Source organism: Petromyzon marinus, chromosome 10, assembly GCF_048934315.1.
Source record: "Petromyzon marinus isolate PM22_M1 ecotype Great Lakes invasive population chromosome 10, UKy_Petmar_22M1.pri1.0, whole genome shotgun sequence".
Lineage (NCBI taxonomy): Eukaryota > Metazoa > Chordata > Hyperoartia > Petromyzontiformes > Petromyzontidae > Petromyzon > Petromyzon marinus.
This window is the reverse complement of record NC_133676.1, coordinates 17,395,876-17,413,666: the sequence shown is the minus strand read 5'-3', so window position 1 is coordinate 17,413,666 and position 17,791 is coordinate 17,395,876. Positions and strand designations below refer to the sequence as shown.

At 50.0% G+C, this 17,791-nt stretch overlaps 1 long non-coding RNA gene across 1 annotated transcript; it reads right to left on the bottom strand.

The window, feature by feature from the left end:
* Window positions 1-223: 223 nt before the first annotated feature.
* On the bottom strand, window positions 224-14,841 carry LOC116940814 (uncharacterized). The gene is made up of 4 exons (XR_004402604.2): window positions 12,089-14,841; window positions 9,270-9,388; window positions 4,724-4,880; window positions 224-3,672 (listed from the first exon to the last, which is right to left on the bottom strand). It is a non-coding gene; the product is annotated as an uncharacterized LOC116940814 (long non-coding RNA).
* Between the last annotated feature and the right edge of the window lie 2,950 nt (window positions 14,842-17,791).

Sequence of the window (17,791 nt, the reverse complement as noted above, 5' to 3'; positions counted from 1 at the left end):
CTACCTCGCCTGGTATGCAGGAGGTCGTGGATCGATCCCAACCATAAAGCCTGCTGCTGTATATTTGGAGTTTGCGTGTCTCTCTCTCCCCTTGGTCGTGTGAATTCTTCTCCGGGTCCTCCGTTTTTTTCCCCTACACATTTCCAAACATTCGTTTAGAGCATTTGGCTGCTGCAAATGTCCACGTGATAAGCCACTTCGTTGAGCTATCATTTGTGGCCAGGTCGCTTCTGAAAAAGAGCTACATAGCTCAGTGGGCCTTACCCGGTTAAATAAAAAAAATGTTTAAGAATAGTTGTAGCTGCTACGACTGATACCGACTCCAAAGCTCACTGTGCATGCGGCTAATGCCCCAGTCTGGATCCGCGGTAGCTCAGCCTTACTAATTAATTTCCTTACTAATTAATTTCCTTACGCATTCATTTCCTGCCAAGCACAAAGCCTCCGAGGCAATCGCCCCTTTCCGCCCCCGATGTAAGCTGCTCGAAGGCACAGTGCTGATAGTTTTCAACACGTTTCCTCGTAGACTTCCCTGCCGATGGCACTGCTTTCCCACCGTAAATCGCCACGGAGCACGCTTCTACAATGGCGTTGCGTGTGGCTATTCTAGGAATGTTGTAACTGAGGTAGCTGGGTGGTTTAGTGGGCCATTGCAACGTCCACAAAATAGTAGTGAGGTGCCCCATTGTTTCTAAGTCTTATAAATGCACGCCCGGCATGCCTGACCGACACCTCAGCATGGATTCATCGAGGTACATTACGCTGGTGACAAAGCACTCACAACACGACGTGACATACCGCAGAGACACGCTAACGTGTGCTGTTCACTGGCAGCAGGAGGCCACGGCTCCCATCGTGCCTTACATGCGTGTCACGTGACCACCACACTGCACGTACAATGCTCTCGGCCTTGTCCAGACCACAAACTCCAAAGAGCTGAATGCGTGGCCCGTAATCGTTGCATTGACCATTAAACTCAAGAGAGTTGAATACGTGGCCGTCTTGTCACATACTGCGCAATGCGCCTGTAGCGCAACTGCTCCTTTGCTGGTGAGCGTGGAGTCGGCAGTGAGATTGCCACAGCCACGATAGTTGCGTCATCTGCAGTGGTGAGAACGCTCGACTGTTACATCCTCATTAGCAAGGGTGAGCCATTGTGTGCCAATGTTTTACTCCTTTCAAATAAAGCGTAAAGACAAAGTCTAATCGCTTTCTCGCTCAATCGAGCACAGTGCCGTGTTTTTCTTTTGTTCCAGCTCTGAGCCAGTGGTGGCAATTCCACATTGCTATGGCTGGGGTGAGATAATCTATGGGACGATCACTGTTTGCTTGCTACAAAGTGGTTCTTATTTTCCGAACTCCAAAGTAGGATGTAAAGGACTGCGTGGACTGCCGACCAGAATTATGACTCGCGACCGTCCATGTGTGACGCGTGCACTCGACCAGTGCACCACCAGCCAGGTGAGGCACCCAGCGAACACAGAGCCAGCTAAGCACCAGAAGACCTCAATGGGCTTTCACCAGTCAAAATAAATGAACTGTGTCAACACGAATCACTCATTCAGTAATTTATTACCGTTTCGTGCCTGCCGGCGAGGATTGGGCAAAACCGTGCCCACTTTTCACCCAGGACAACTGGTTAGCACAGACTAAGTGTTACTCACCGGACATTACAAATGGCAATCATATATTTAAGAATCACAATTAAGAGACAAACAACATACAGTATATACTATTAAAAATAAGAAATTTTAACGAAACACAAAACCTTCAAATCTCATTCAACATACAGTATATACTATTAAAAATAAGAAATTTAAACTAAACACAAAACCTTCGAATCTCATTCATGCCCAGCCAGGCGATTTAAAACGCCGTGAGCACCAAGGGAACATCGCAGTCGCTCAAGCGGCCCTTTTACCCCAAAACGTCTCACGCGTGACATCTACCCACGAGCATCACGCACAGAGAACCCGCCCCGGCTCCATCTGATTGTATTGGATTTCTCCATGGCCATACCAAATAGCCATCAACGCTCAGAGTAACTGGATAGCCTGGAGGGCAATGCTGTCAAGTTAGGTTGATCCTGAGTGCACAAAGGTCACTTGCAGTGCGACAGGTCCAGCGCGTGTTCACCGCACGCCTTGTACACGAGAAGATGCTCGCCCGCTCCGAGCCGCTTGGTGCACGCGGGCACCGGCCTCGGGGAATTCCGCCCTCCCTTGGCACTTGCACCTCATTAATTACTGCAAGCGCGCTGCTCTCGAGAGCTCCCGGTGGGGGGTACAGCCCACCCCCCGTAGCCTCCGCCTCCTCTTCCCACACATCTGGGCTTTGTCAATGCGTGACAGCCTCCCGCTGAGGATGGCCGCTGTCTCCCAGTGTCCTGCCACGGAGAGACTCCTTCATTAGCCGCGTCACGGCGAGGCGACCCGCGCGCTTAATAACAGCACGGACGCGCACGCCTGCAACCTGCAGGCTGCCCTTGTTGGTGTGCCCTTTCATTAGCGGAGTCATTGCAGCATGGGAGCTCATTGTCGAGTTAATGATTGCGAAGAAACTAAGGGGGGGGGGGGAGACGACGTAGACGCGTTAATGTTTTGGGTTGCATTGTCCCTAAGAACATTCCTAGACGCCGCCTCACGGCTCTTGGGGTCTGGTGAGCGATTGTCGAGTTGACATCGATTGGTTGTGCACGCGACGTCGTCTCGTGCAGGTTCACCCAGAGGGGTACACGGCAGCTGAGCACGTGCTTGTGACCCCGAACCAGAGACCCTCCGACCCAGGCTAGCCCGATGCTCGTCTGCTTAGCTGCGGTTGTGAATTGTTGACCCCCTCGCCTGGTACGCAGGAGGTCGTGAGTTCGATCCTGATCCTGACGCCTGCATGTTTGTAGTTTGCATGTCTCTCTCCCCGTTGTACTGCCAGCCTTGGCAATCTAGGTTCTGTGAGTACACAGTTGACCTGACATGAGATGTACAGGGATATAGGATGCCTACCATTGAATCCATACAAAAAAGTGCATTTTCGTATGCATGTATGTTGAATCTATTTCGCAAGGTACGAAGCCAACCGTGCTAATCGGAGGAACGTGGGAAGGACAAGAAACGAACCACGAATGTTCACTCTTGAGCCGGTAACGTTTACTGGTGAGCAGGTGAGAGCTCATCAAGCCGAGTCCCTCTCACTCGACAGAGGTGGCATCAACACAAGAAGACACGCAAGAGCTGTGAAGCAGGGAGCGCATTCGCCACTGAACACAAATCATCAGTGCAGCCGCAACGACAGAAACACAGAGAGAGAGAGAGTGCAGGTGAGAACCTGTCTCCAGGCTCACACAAGCATTGGCAGCCCGAAGCCAGTGGTGGAAATTCCACATTCCTGCGGCGGCAGGCAAACTTCTCACGATACAACTCACTGTGGACTTCCCACAAAGTGGCACTCAACTTAATCGCCCTCAAGACCAACCAAAGACCATGGGGCTGTCTTGGGGCGAAGCAGAGAAATCAGCTGAGGACCGCCCGGCATGGCGTGGGCTTGTCGCGCGGCCTTGTGGCTCCACAAAGAGCGAAGAGGAGTGAGGCAGTGACCGTCCTGGGGGAATGATGGGCAGAGTCTACCGCTGATCAGAGTTTGAGACTCGTACAGCCGAGCACTGCACCAGAGAGCCACCTGACGGGATACGCAGAAACAATGAAATGCTTGTGCACCGAGACCACAATTACAGCTTAATTATGTTTTAAGACACGTCAATAAATACTGGAACTTTACACAAAGCAACCTGTTAAAATATAATGAGAATGAAGTATTGCATGCAAAGACAAAGCAATATTTATATTTGCTTCAAATAAACAAACATTTGTATACGAAGAGCAGAGGTGGAGCGGGGTTAGTGCACGGCTGCCATCAGTGGCAAGTGAGATCTGAACAGGTCCACGGTATACTTTGATCAACTTTCACTTATCGGCGTGGTGAAGTATGGGCAAGTGCCCCCCACGACCAATGAGGCGTGGGAAGGGCCTTCATGCAGTCGCGGCGACGAACGGAATTCTTGAATTGTCAGCCTCGAAACGATTGGCCATTGATTCAGTGAATGATTCCGTGGAGGAATTTTTCAGATGCCAATAAAACTATCTTCTCAACATTCCTTATTAAATATAGCTTATCCAAAATTACACTACATATCTTAAATCCCATCATCGTGTGTTGTAGCCCTTAACCCCTTTCCCCCGAGGTATTTTTTACTGACGAATTTCTGTAATGATGTACGCACCTGCGCCTCGTCGGTTGCTCCGACTCACGTGAGTGCGAGTGTGTGAATGATACACGAGCTATACATCTTGAATTAAAACTTTCCTGCCTGCAGGAATTCATGTTCTTAGTTGTTTTCGGTAAAGTCACGTAGATAGAAAAAAAAACACGACGTTTTGATCGCTTGTTGTAGGCAGAGTCAGAGTCACTGTTGTAGTCAGAGTCACTGTTGTAGTCAGAGTCACTGTTGTAGTCAGTCAGAGTCACTGTTGTAGTCAGAGTCAGAGTCACTGTTGTAGTCAGAGTCAGAGTCACTGTTGTAGTCAGTCACTGTTGTAGTCAGAGTCACTGTTGTAGTCAGAGTCACTGTTGTAGTCAGAGTCACTGTTGTAGTCAGAGTCACTGTTGTAGTCAGAGTCACTGTTGTAGTCAGCGAGGCGAGGCGGTGAACCACGGTTGCGGGCGTTGTCACCTCGGGGCGACGATGCCTGCTGACCGATGCCTGCGGGCTCTGTCTTGGGGGGGGGTCTCTGCGCGTGTTTGCCAAGGGAAAGCCGCACTGCCAAGATGTCGCAGTACCCAGCCATCTTGCTGCTCTTGCTTCTGCTTTGTAGTCCCAACTGAGGAATCTGCAGGTAATTTTTCAGCGTTGGGATGTTTGGCCAATACCGCTTAAGTTGTTTGGTTTATTTAGCTATTGCTAGGGAACCAGAGAACTCGGAGGAAACACACAGAGAGAGGGGGGCAACATACAAACTACTCAGAGAGGGGGGCAACATACAAACTACTCAGAGAGGGGGGCAACATACAAACTACACAGAGAGGGGGGCAACATACAAACTACACAGAGAGGGGGGCAACATACAAACTACAGAGAGAGGGGGGCAACATACAAACTACACAGAGAGGGGGGCAACATACAAACTACTCAGAGAGGGGGGCAACATATAAACTACACAGAGAGGGGGGCAACATACAAACTACTCAGAGAGGGGGGCAACATACAAACTACTCAGAGAGGGGGGCAACATACAAACTACACAGAGAGGGGGGCAACATACAAACTACACAGAGAGGGGGGCAACATACAAACTACACAGAGAGGGGGCAACATACAAACTACTCAGAGAGGGGGGCAACATACAAACTACACAGAGAGGGGGGCAACATACAAACTACTCAGAGAGGGGGGCAACATACAAACTACACAGAGAGGGGGGCAACATACAAACTACTCAGAGAGGGGGGCAACATACAAACTACACAGAGAGGGGGGCAACATACAAACTACTCAGAGAGGGGGGCAACATGCAAACTACTCAGAGAGGGGGGCAACATACAAACTACTCAGAGAGGGGGGCAACACACAAACTACTCAGAGAGGGGGGCAACATACAAACTACTCAGAGAGGGGGGCAACATACAAACTAGACAGAGAGGGGGGCAACATACAGACTACACAGAGAGGGGGGCAACATACAAACTACACAGAGAGGGGGGCAACATACAAACTACTCAGAGAGGGGGGGCAACATACAAACTACACAGAGAGGGGGGCAACATACAAACTACTCAGAGAGGGGGGGCAACATACAAACTACACAGAGAGGGGGGCAACATACAAACTGTACACAGAGAGACAGCCCCGGGTCTGGAAGCGAACCCAGGCCCCCCGTGCTGCCTTGCAGCACGGGGGGCACCCCCAGCGCCACGTGGGGGGCACCCCCAGCGCCACGTGGGGGGCACCCCCAGCGCCACGTGGGGGGCACCCCCAGCGCCACGTGGGGGGCACCCCCAGCGCCACGTGGGCGCCTCTCGCGCGGCCCTCTCTGCTAGCCCGTCAGGCGTGGGGGGGAGGGGGGCCGGAGGGGGGGCACCTGGGGGGGGCACCTGGGGGAGGGCACCTGGGGGGGCACCTGGGGGGGGCACCTGGGGGGCGAGGCACCTGGGGCAGGGCACCTGGGGGGGTGTTTCGGTCACTTTGGCATTAAGCCCACATTCGATTTATTTTGTTTAGTGACCGAGGGAGGAAACGTGAGTATGGGAAGTGATTATTATGTAATGTTTGTTTTGGTCTGTCCAGCTTGTTCTCCGCGAAGCGCAGGATCGATCGCCCACAGGAAAGCCGCTTCGGGCACTCACGGCCCAGGTGCAGGAGGAGCCTGAAGGGGAAACTCCGCGCCTCCTGCTGAGCTGCTGTGACGTGCACTAAATCGCTCCACTGCTGGATGAGCACCTACCCCATGCTATGTGAACCACTGTGCCAATATAAGGCCGCACGCATTCCACACAAAGTGCTTGCCACAAATGAACCACAATACCTTGCTGATCTGGTCAAGGAGCATGCACCACCATCACCCTAACTCCGGTCATTCTTGCAGCAGCAGCAGCAGCGACTTCTGGCTGCCATCGCGTGGTGCTTTCAGATGCGCTTCTGCGGCCGTCTGGAACGCTCTTCCTTCGATATTAGGAAACCACTGGAGCTATGCACTTTTACGTCTAGATTGAAAACTCATTTCTTTAGACCTGCTTTTTGTGCTTCGTTTGTTGTCTTTCCCCCGCAACTCCGATTGGCACGGTTGGCTACCTACAGTGCGAAAGAAGTTCAACATACGCGCGTACATCGTGGTGACTGAACCATACTACACCTCGCTGGTCAGTGCGGGTTCGTCAAGGACGGGAGCATAGACATGGGAGCATCGTATTATACAACAATGGATGTCTCTGTACGTATGTTTGCTGGGTGGCACTGTGCCCAGGTGCGTGGCTCACAGGGGGTCATAAGTTCCCATCTTTGATGAGGGTCAACTGAGCCCATCGTCCCCACAGGGTCGATAAAGCAGGCGCCACGTTCTAGGAAGTCATCGGTGACTGCGTTGTGGGCTCCTGCCAAAGGAGAGTGCCACAGGCACCAGTAACATGCACCAGTGGCTCAGCGCTCCAAATGAAGATGACAGTGGCCAATACTCACGTGATCACGGGAACACTAAGTGTGTATATGTTGTGTTATATAACCAAACGAATTAGTGAATGATTGCGAACAGCGGGTTTTATTTTGGTTTTTAATTTTTTCTTCAATTTGGCAGTAGGCAACCAATGCTCGTTATTCATCCAGGAAAACATCACTGAGTTTCAGGACTCTTTAGTCAAACATTGCCCTGCGCTGCATTGTTTGGCCAATTCCATTAACGAGCGTTTGGCAAATGGTATGAAATTGGAGTACCTGGAGAAATCTAGCGCAAACAAGAGGGCGACGCTCAAATATCCGCATGGCTTCAAGGGACCATTCCTGACGAGGCCGGGTGGCTCATGGGTCAGAAGGCTGAGTCAACACCGCTGAGGTCCTGGGTTTGAATCCACGCAGTCACCCATGATTAAACTAAGTTACCACGTGTAGCGAGTTGATGTTCTCAGCCTGGGCACCTTATACTGCACACAAAACAAAGACAAAGATCCCCCGTGGAGCCTTAACAGACTGTTGGGGCAAGTGCTGTTAGCGAGCACCTATGAAGATCGGCAAACGAGGGGGTCGGTGGCCAACACCACGCCCGGCCGCCTTTGTCTCCCCAGTGACGATGTTTACACCAAGCACCAGGTACTCATTTGAGGCTGAGTCGACCAAGGGGAGGCCCAGGACCGGTTCAGATAATCGTCACTGGTGTTGGCCGTGAACGGGAATCGAACTCGGAGTGGTCGGGTTCTGTAGCGCAGCGTAGCGCTAACCGCTACACCACCGCTCCCGACAATGATTAAACGAAGTTCACACGTGTAGCGAGTGAATGTTTTCAGCCCGGGCATTATAAGACTAAACATACACACACAGACACAAAACCTCTTCATAATAAATGTTGGTGTTTCACTCAACTTTGTCAAAATTACAGCTCTAAAATCTAAATATTGATTCGAGTGTCATGCGGCAAACATCAAAATCACAGCGCCGCGTGCAAGGAAAGTGCCACCGCGATCGCGTAAACAAACAACAACCACTTGAAGGGTTTGTTCATGAGTCCCGTGAAAATCCTTTGTGCTGCCAATCTCAAACATGGCATCTCGTGCGGTCATCTGTCCGGTGTGGAATGATGAGCTTTACTTCCTGCAAGACGCGTGTTTTTTTTATTTGGATGGATATTGTGCAGAGCCCTATTCTTCTTTTACCTTGACAAAAAGGTCACGTTTAAAGCTCTAAATTTACCCACAATTGTTATCCCGTCTAAATAGTTTATTCACTGTTGGGCACATTCCACGGAATCGATTAGAGTTCTAATTTCGGTAACAAAAGCTGCAGAGCGTTAATAATTCAGCCCCAATCACAAGCCTCGACGCGGAGTATATGGCCATCTTCACGGCTGCTCGAGAGAGGAGTCTCCATTCCTCACGCGAGGCCGTCATTGTCACCACAGGGGCATCACCACGCTCCTTCCGGAAATGCCACCGCATTTGAATTGTGTTTAACTGAAATCAACGCGCTGCAAACAAAACTAAAAGCACGTCTATTTTGACAGTTTAGGTGTAAAAGTGACCTTTGCGTTGAAAGTAAAAACATTTTTTGGAGAATTTCCTGTTTTGGGAAAGCGCAGCCACTGGGTGTTTAGAGCCCCGTGGGCGATGTGGCGGGGGGAGATTTATTCCGTGCTCTCCACCACCACCACCACAGAGTCCCAGATTCCCTCATAGTCGCACAGACCCTTGGGGCCACTGCTGTTGGCGAGCAGCACACCCTTGAAGGCCGCCCGCAATGGGGTGGTGGGCCAGGAACCACGCGCGGCGGCCTTTGTCTCCCCGTAGCCGATGTTTGTGGGGTTTTTTTAAACCCCACAGCAGGTGCTCATTTGTGGCTGAGTCAATCTAAAGGAAACCCAAGACCGGTTCAAATAGTTGTCACTAATGTTGGGCGTGAGCAGGAATCCAACTCGGAACGCCGGGCTCGTAGCACAGCAACTGGTTATCACTGCAGCAGGCACACTCCACATGCACGTACGCGCATGCGTCAGTTGTACGCGTGGACACGCGGATCTCACCTCCCTCTGCCTTGTGACCGATTGCCGTGTATGATAGGCACGCTGCTGATGATGGTAATCCTGATGGTAATCATCAGCAGCATGCTGCTGCTCCTGCTGCTGCCGGGGATGCTGCATGGCTGTTGCGGGACGAGGGAGTAGGAAGAAGGGCAAGGGGTGAAAGCAGAGAGAGAGTGATCTCCTTTGGAGCCCCGCGTATTTCCTTGATGGTCTTGATCGATAAGATGCGTGGCTCTTTCACAAACTCATTATCCCGGTAGCCCCCCCCTCTCTCCAGCTCAATGTCCCCCACGACCCGGCTTGTGTGTGCCTAGTCGAAGGTTGCCCTCGCTAATCCCACGCCACTGACAGGGCAAACCATCTGCCCTCATTGGCTTAACCCTTTTTATCTCTACATCGTGCCTATTGTCAGGTGCCGTGTTCCCCTTTGTTGTTTAGTTTCTGCCTCTGCTTAGTAAACAGAGCCCATAACCTCAAACGTGTTGCCCGAATGCTCTACTGACACGAGACTTATGTGACTAATGATAATGAATAACGTTTAGATTATACTGTTTGGAGGCAAACGCAGTCAGTCCCACTGATCCTGCTTTTCCAGTTCTTCATTTCCGAATCAACCTATAGCAAAATGTTAGCTCTCTTTGTTAAAGCTCATCTGGCGCTTAGTGATTCAGCTTTCTCACAATGTATAGGCGCAATCGCTGTCGGTGGTTGTGCTGAATAGCTCTCTGGTGTGGGGTTGTTCCTCGGGTGTCCGTCCGTTGTGATGCCCGACCTTTATCATAGCAGCGATGTACTGACATTTTCCTTCGTCCAAGTTGGCACACACAACGCTGCAAAGCCATCGATGCACACTCAGCTACCGCAATGGCATCTCGGAAGGTTGTGTTTGTAATTTATTTAAAATTTGTTGCCACTACATCATTGTCCTTCATATCACAACTCTACATCGCCGTTAGCCACGATCAATCCACTGCTGGATGAAGGCCTCCCCAAGCCATTGCCGTCTCTCTCGCTCTCGCAATTCAACAATCCATTGAGCTCCTGCACATGAACTGATCTCATTGCTCTATCTCTGCTGTGGTGTGTTCCGGAAGTGCCCTGCCACTCCCTCTTTAGTCTTGACACCGCCATCAGCCCTTCTGGAGACGTGGCAGCCTTAAGCCCACTTACTTTTATGAATAGTCAATATTGACTTTAATTTGTGGCTATCCTCTGATGCACGTGTTCCTCGTTTACTCTTTAATCGTGACTGGGTAATTTGCGTGTTCTTATGAAATATTGGAGATGAGCAAACATATAATCAGTGGTCACAGTGGAACCGTGTTGATGCGTGGCAGAGTGCAGGGCGCCCGTCCTGGATAAGTACATTTGGAGATAATGGGAGTAAAAAAACACACACACACATGATGCACTCCCTTTTTCCATAAAATTTGACTCGTGATAATTACAGATTATTGGATGGACTTGCAGCAGGGCTTGTGCGAGGAGGGTGCTGGCGTTGGCCCTGCACCACCAAATGTCCCTTCGACACCACCCAAGTTCTCTCTGAGTAGCGGTGAATCACTGAATCGTGCCTGTGAGTGCGATTAAAGTTGGGTACTCCCAATTGCCAGCTCTGAATGTCCACACGAGGTCTCGTCAGGCATGCGCCTTATCCGTGGGGCTGTCCACAGCACTGTCTCATCCGTGGACACTGCACATCGTAGGAATGTCTGGAACCCATCTGTGGCTCCGTCCACACTTTTCCGATTGTCTGGAATATACTGGAAGTGAAAAATAACTGACCTGTGGATAAGGAAAAAAAATACACAGAGCAGCCAGACTTCTAGGATAAAATGAATCGTGGATAAGAGGATTGGAAAATAGACGTTATTTTATTTACTACTCAGTTGGAATTACGCACGGCAACTATCGCCGATTAGTTTCCGGTTGCAGGCCAGGTGCTGAGTCACCTTGTTTCCACAGGGTCAGCTGCCACTGGGGGTGCCCTTTCCATTGTTTGAGATAAGTTGCGATGTAAGTTGCTTATCGCGTGCAAAATTGATCTGAGATGCATCGGTGTAAAAGGATGCTATATCAACAACAAATTACTATTTCTATTATTACCAAGTATGGCATGCAACCATAAGGGCATACAAATAAAGTCACGTGCAAGCCTACACATGAGCGCTGTTTACGCGTACACACAACCTCCCAAGGGTGTCACGCAGCTGCACTCTGATGTACGATGCATTGGGGCAATGTGCGAGCCAACTCCAGCCACGCGGAACCTTGTAACTTTTACGCGTTCCAGGTCAATTTCTGGAAAAAGTTTACGTGTACATGAATTCGTCAACAAATCCACAGAGGTTATTTGGAGATATGACAGGGGCATAGTTTTTGTATATTCGATTACAATCTGCAGTCCCTTGATTTTAGTGTCACTTTCACCGCCCTTGATTAATGTATTCACGTCTGTTGACGGCTACATGCAGTAAAGTTTTTACAAGTTTTACACGTTTTGTCGCTGCCGTATCTATTAACTGCGGGGAACCTCGTGCTTTCACAGCTGCAGTCACACGCCTTCAGCGCGGTCTAAATTTAGTGAATTGTGGAGCAAAACGCAAACTGCAGGATCCCCAAGGACAAAATGGTGCCTGCGATTTATATGGGCCGATAGGGCATAATTACGGGCTATTCTCAATCAGAATGGGCACAGTTCCTCGCTGCTGGAACCTCTCCATTTCGGCTTTAATATGCTGTAATGAGTCGTAATAAGAGCTGTGCCACTGCCCTGGGCTCACTGGATTGTGGGTTTGGCTCGCAGAACCGGTACTTACTGGGGTGGGGGGATGGGGCATGAGACAGCAGTCGGGTTACGAGATGGCCCCACGCTGGGCGCTGCTGCTGCTGCTGGGCGCTGCTGCTGCTGGGGGCGGGGATGGCGTTTACCGGGCGAAGCGGCCCCTGATTGCTGCTGATTTGCGCCGCTCTCGCAATCACTCTCGGAGCTCGTAGCCTCTGGCGCTCCAGCCGCCCCTATCTACACGTGCTGCCGCTGCCGCCGCTGCGTGTAAACAAGGCTAATGTGTGCTAATGCACTCAGGGGGTGGGGTGGTTGGGGAACGGAGGGAGGGGCGTGGGCGTTCAGCCCTTGCTCCTGCTGCTGCAGGTTGTGACACCACGGCAAATATGTATCGAGGCTAACGTGACGCTACATCCAGCGAGGGGTGTTGTCGTCTGTGCGCTTGTGAGTTATGGGCTGGTCTCGTCGGCCTTTGCTCGCGCGAGTGAAGGGGGATGTTTGCAAGGGCGGTGTCGACATTCGCCCAAGACCTCGGCGCAAGGGAAGGCAGTCCCCCCCCCACCCCGCTCTGGGGGAGCCCGAGAGTGATGCACAGGGCCCACGTTGACCAAAGTGGCAGTTGTTTTGCCAATTTGTTAGCTTGCATTGCTTTACTGAAACGGCGGCGGATTGGCGTATGCCTCGTCACATCTGGGACCCGGACCCCAAAACGAACCCTTCGGACGGCGCCTCCTTTCATTTTGCGTAAAACAAACACAAAAACACATTTGGGCCAAAATAAATTGAATGGAAATTTTCAGTTATGATAAACACACGACTGCTAATTGAAATCCAAACATATTGTGAACGGTTATAAATGAGGTGCTTAAACAATGTCGGATGGAATGTGAAGGGGGTGATGGCATTGGCAGCTTCTCTAACCACAGAGAATTAACATTTGTGACATTGCGCGCGGAGTCCTTGTTTTTGCAACATTAGCGATGCTGGCGTGCTGATGGGTGATGGAAGCCACCCCCCTCTGTCCACTGCTGTGGCTTGGCCGTGCGCATTGCTCGCAGTCACTTCGCCCGCGCGACGATGCCTTTTTCCTGGGTCGCCATGAACAAAAAAAACATCGCTCTCGCATGACGGTTAAAGCAGGTGCATTCATAATGACTCCACGATTATATTTCTTGATTGAACACACGGTACTAATTCAAGGCACGTGGAAATAACTGTACCGTAATAAGTAAAATAAAATACCTGCGTGCGTACCGAGATGCAGCCAGACCCAGCGTGGAAGAATCCCACGCGACGTACTATGAATAGTGAACTTCTTTCGCACCGTACGTAGCCAACCGTGCTAATGGGCGGTGCGGGTGAAGGACAACAAACTAAACACCATACGCAGTTTTAAATAAATGAGTTTTCAATCTAGATTTAAAAGTGTATATCTCAAGTGCCGGAAAGAAAGAGCGTTCCAGATGGCCGCAAAAAATGCATCTGAAAGCGCTCGATGCCAGCCAAAGGATGGTCTCGGAAGCACGGCTGTGCCTTGTATCGCCCACTGGCAGGCGTGGGACATCACCCAGAGGAGTCTCCGGTAGTGTAGGCCAGCGTGTGTCACGGCATGCACAGTTGCCCGCCAACATACAGTGACGTAACAATTCACGGCGCTTTGTTAATACGCTGCTGGATGACGGTCAGGGAGCTGCTGACCATACTTCACCATCTTGTGCAGTGGGGGTGGGGAAGGGGGAAGGAGCCCTTAGCCTGTTCAGATATCACTCTCCGCTGATGATAGCCGTGGCTGGGAATTACACTCAGGATTTAGGGTTTGCAGTGCAATGTGCTAAGAAATGCAAGTGCAGTGCGCATTTTGCATAAAATCTAATATAATATACCATGAGTGGTTATACTATGAACAGAAATGTCGAAAAAAATCCCTGTATCCTGACATCATCCATAACGTACGTAAAATACTCAGGGAGTTAAGTTGATGTTCAGAGCCAAGTTCAGCTCAAGTTGGCGTCCCTTCGTCTCCATGCTGATGCATGAACGTGCAAGCCCCAATCCAGGGCCATTTGACCAGAACAGCATTGCACTCTCGTGTTCTCCTTCATTCCAGACCCATGTGGTGCATCTGAGACCTATTACATAGAGGCGTTTTGCGGTGTAGCATAATATTTACGTAGATAGCACGACATACCAGTGCTTGCTTGCTGCAAAAGCATAATCATTACACGAGCGGTTTAATCGTTCGTGATGGCTTTGTCATTTTCACGTCATGTATTTGTGGATGTTTAATGTTGTTCTTACAGTAAGCTCCTGGAACGTTATACAGATAGCAGAAGAGCATTGTGACGCTTTGAAATGGATTGATTTTGCATCTGCCTGTTCAGCAACATTGATACAAGCAAACTTGACTCTGCTGATGAAATACTCGAACCCGGTCCAGAGTTTGCTCGTATTGAACCAATGCTGCTGAAATTGTGCACTCCCAAAAAGCATTGTGGAAGGCCTTGTAGAAGATATATACAGGAGATGTATGTATGTTGAACTTCTTTCGCACCGTACGTAGCCAATAGTCTGCTTGTTTATTCTTGTTACACTATGCGTCTCCACAACACGCGCTTCACAATTATTTTTTCGTTACGACCTTTGCAGGATCATGGGAGCGAAAGTCTTCCACCTGGATTCGTCACCGAGCATGCCACACGCATCCAGTGTCCGCATCTGCGCGGGCCAAGGTGTTAAGATCTGCTTTTTTTCGCAATTCCGGCGTAGAGAGTTTTACAGGGCCAAAGCACGTGGTGATAAGTACCCTGGTGTTTGGCAATGCAAAGGTGGTGACCTTAATTTCATGGCTGCTACAAATTGTTACACACAGCTACAGGAATCCGCCACAGGTCAAGCTTCGTCGGTTCAGCCGAGGTGTCTGGTGGCAAGTTCGCGCGGACCACAGAGCGTCTGATGGCCTCGGTTAACGACGACCTCAAGTCGTAAATTTCACGGAGCCCAGCTGATGACGTCCCTCGATACTCGAAGTCACGTGCCCTGGCATGTTCCGTCTGCATCGCACTGACATTTCACAAAGACAACGACGCATTCGTGCAGTGCACACAGTTGTACATATATCGCCCCTGTAGGGGTTGATTTTTTTACCGGATTGTAACGCAGATGAACCAGGTTGGACGCGTGCTGTATTATTTTCTTTCGTTCATCACATCGCGAATGGATCTTGCAGCAAGAAAAGGGAACGCTGATGCATCCTTTGTGATGTTATTTTGGTCATAGATGGCCATAGCCACGAGTGACTAGTTGCTTCCAATTAGTAGCTGCTTACAAAACTGCAACGCATGGTGCGAAATGTCCATTTTGAAGTGATCATTTGAATTTTAACAAAAACTTGTTCTCAAGTTGCTGGTTACGGTGTATCGCTTACATTGCATAGCTTTACATCACGTTTGAAAACAAGCTAATGTGCACTCTTTAAGTTTTATGCAAGAATCAGTTTTATTTTCATAGTATGTGATAGGTTATTTCTTACGTATATTTTGTTTCCACTGAGGTAGAAATTTGCATTTTTATTTCAATATTAGCGATTGCGTCTGTGTAGTGTGGCTGGTGGCCGATTATGACCAACACCGGAACGCCTCGAAACCTAGAGTGAGGATCAAGTAAAACTGCTTCGTTATTTTTGTAAATGTTAATACTTGACACTTTTGTTTGTTCCGTTGTAAATTGAAGCACCACTACAGAGGACACATATTTGTACATTAGCCATCGTCGGAATGTTTGCACAGTCTATATAATTAACCCGGCTCCCCGCATGAGCCCCGCATCCCGTTTGCCTGCGATAAACACGCAGCGTTTAGCTGTGCAATTAAACAACCATTCTGCCACTCACACTCTGCTTCATTAGCTCCGCGAACTCAAGGAATGTTTCTTAAAGAAGAGGCTACAGAAATGATTAACAGTTCAACTCTACCAGAGCTTATTATTATAATTAGGTTGGCCGTAGCAAAAGAAAAAAAAGCATTAACCTGCTTCAAAAGAAGGGCACGACTCGAAGGCTTACGGACACTTTACGGATGCCGGCCAGGTTGTCACAGTGAGCTGCGCTTTGTAGTTAAACCTTGGAGATCAACGGGAGGGCATTAATCCATTGTAGTCGTTGCCCATGCGTTAAGACCCAGGGGTGGCTCGTGAATGTTGCGCCGCGAGCTTGAGATGTTGGAAGTGACAGGCGAACAACGCTGCGAAGGGGCCCTCTCTGGGTCAGGGCCAGCGGACGACAACCAAATTGCAAGTGACAACTGCGTCGCTCCAGCGCTCTGGCGACAAACACTTTTTTTAGACCCCCCCTCTCCTGTCCACGGGTTAATAAGTGGCTGCTATCGTCTGGCGGCCACGAGGAAAATTCCTAAAATACCTCGGGCAGCGCCGTTCGAGCTCAATTCAAAGGCTCCCGTGGTCGCCTCGTCCGTTGAGCGAACGCGAGGCGGCCGGGCGAGGTGAACCCTCCTCGTGTGTGAGAAAGCGGGCCAGGAGGAGGAGGAGGACGAGGGTGAGGGTTTGTGTACTCAGCGCTGTTTGCTCGGTGTAATTGCAAGGCACGCGGAGGGGGGAGGTTGGCTCCATCTGGGCCGCGTGTGCGAGTCCCCGCCGTCTCGCCAGACCCAGAGCTGTGGCTTTCGGGGTTAGGCGAGGGTTAGGGGACAGACCGTAATGGATTACGAGTGGGCTCAACGTGTAATATCCTCGTCCATTAGACGGAGTTTGTGGCCCAGCCGAGCTGATGCCGACGTTGGGAGCGCACGGCTTGGCTGCCATCTACCTGCTGGCATCGGGGGTTGCCCCATTTGCCCATTGTAGTCAATCGGCCAGAAAACCCGGGCGTGACCCCACCACCACCACCCACTCACAAATTCTGAGCCGCAACACAATAACCACCTTGTCTCATCTTCAGAAATGGCTAAAGAGTTGCTGCTTAAACGCTCTCCTTTAAAGCCCCTTCTTGCCTTGGGGCTGTTGTCACAGCTGGAGCAAGGCTTGCCTTCTCATGGGCACGCGTTAATCGCAGCGACCGTCCCGCGGGATGGCTCTCTCCTCTGTTTAGACAGAAAAACGAGGAGGATGGGGAAATGTGCGGTGTGTACTTAATTAATGTGGCATCAGAACCAGAGAGAGAAAAAAACCCCAGGGGTTAAATGTTCAAGTAAAGCTACAGAGCCAGTTAGACCCATTAAGGTACGTTTTTAAATTGTCATCATTTAAAAAATATATATTCGTAGATTGTTCATGTGTAAACGCACGGTGGGTTAGCACACTGGGGCTATGAACCCGCCAAGCGGTGTTTGTTTAATTCCTGGCCAACATCAGTGGCGAGTGAGATGTGATCCGGTGCTGCCCGCCCTCCACCTTTCGCCAACTCGCACTGACCAGCTTGGTGAATTATGGCTGAGCAACGCTCGCGACAGTCACGGCATGGGGAGACTCCCACACAGCAGTGGATAAAGGACTATCAGTGATAAAGAATGAAAACACCACACATAAAGCTCTATGCGAATATAAGGAGCAACTACTGTATCTATAAATGCCATCAATTAACAATGACATCTGCTTTGTACTTTGATTCAATATACAGTACAACCCAATTGCATTCATGCTTTATATTATATATTACTTAAAAACTGATATTTAAGTATATAATACTGTGTGTGTATATAGCGTATACATACTCATATTGTTTTAT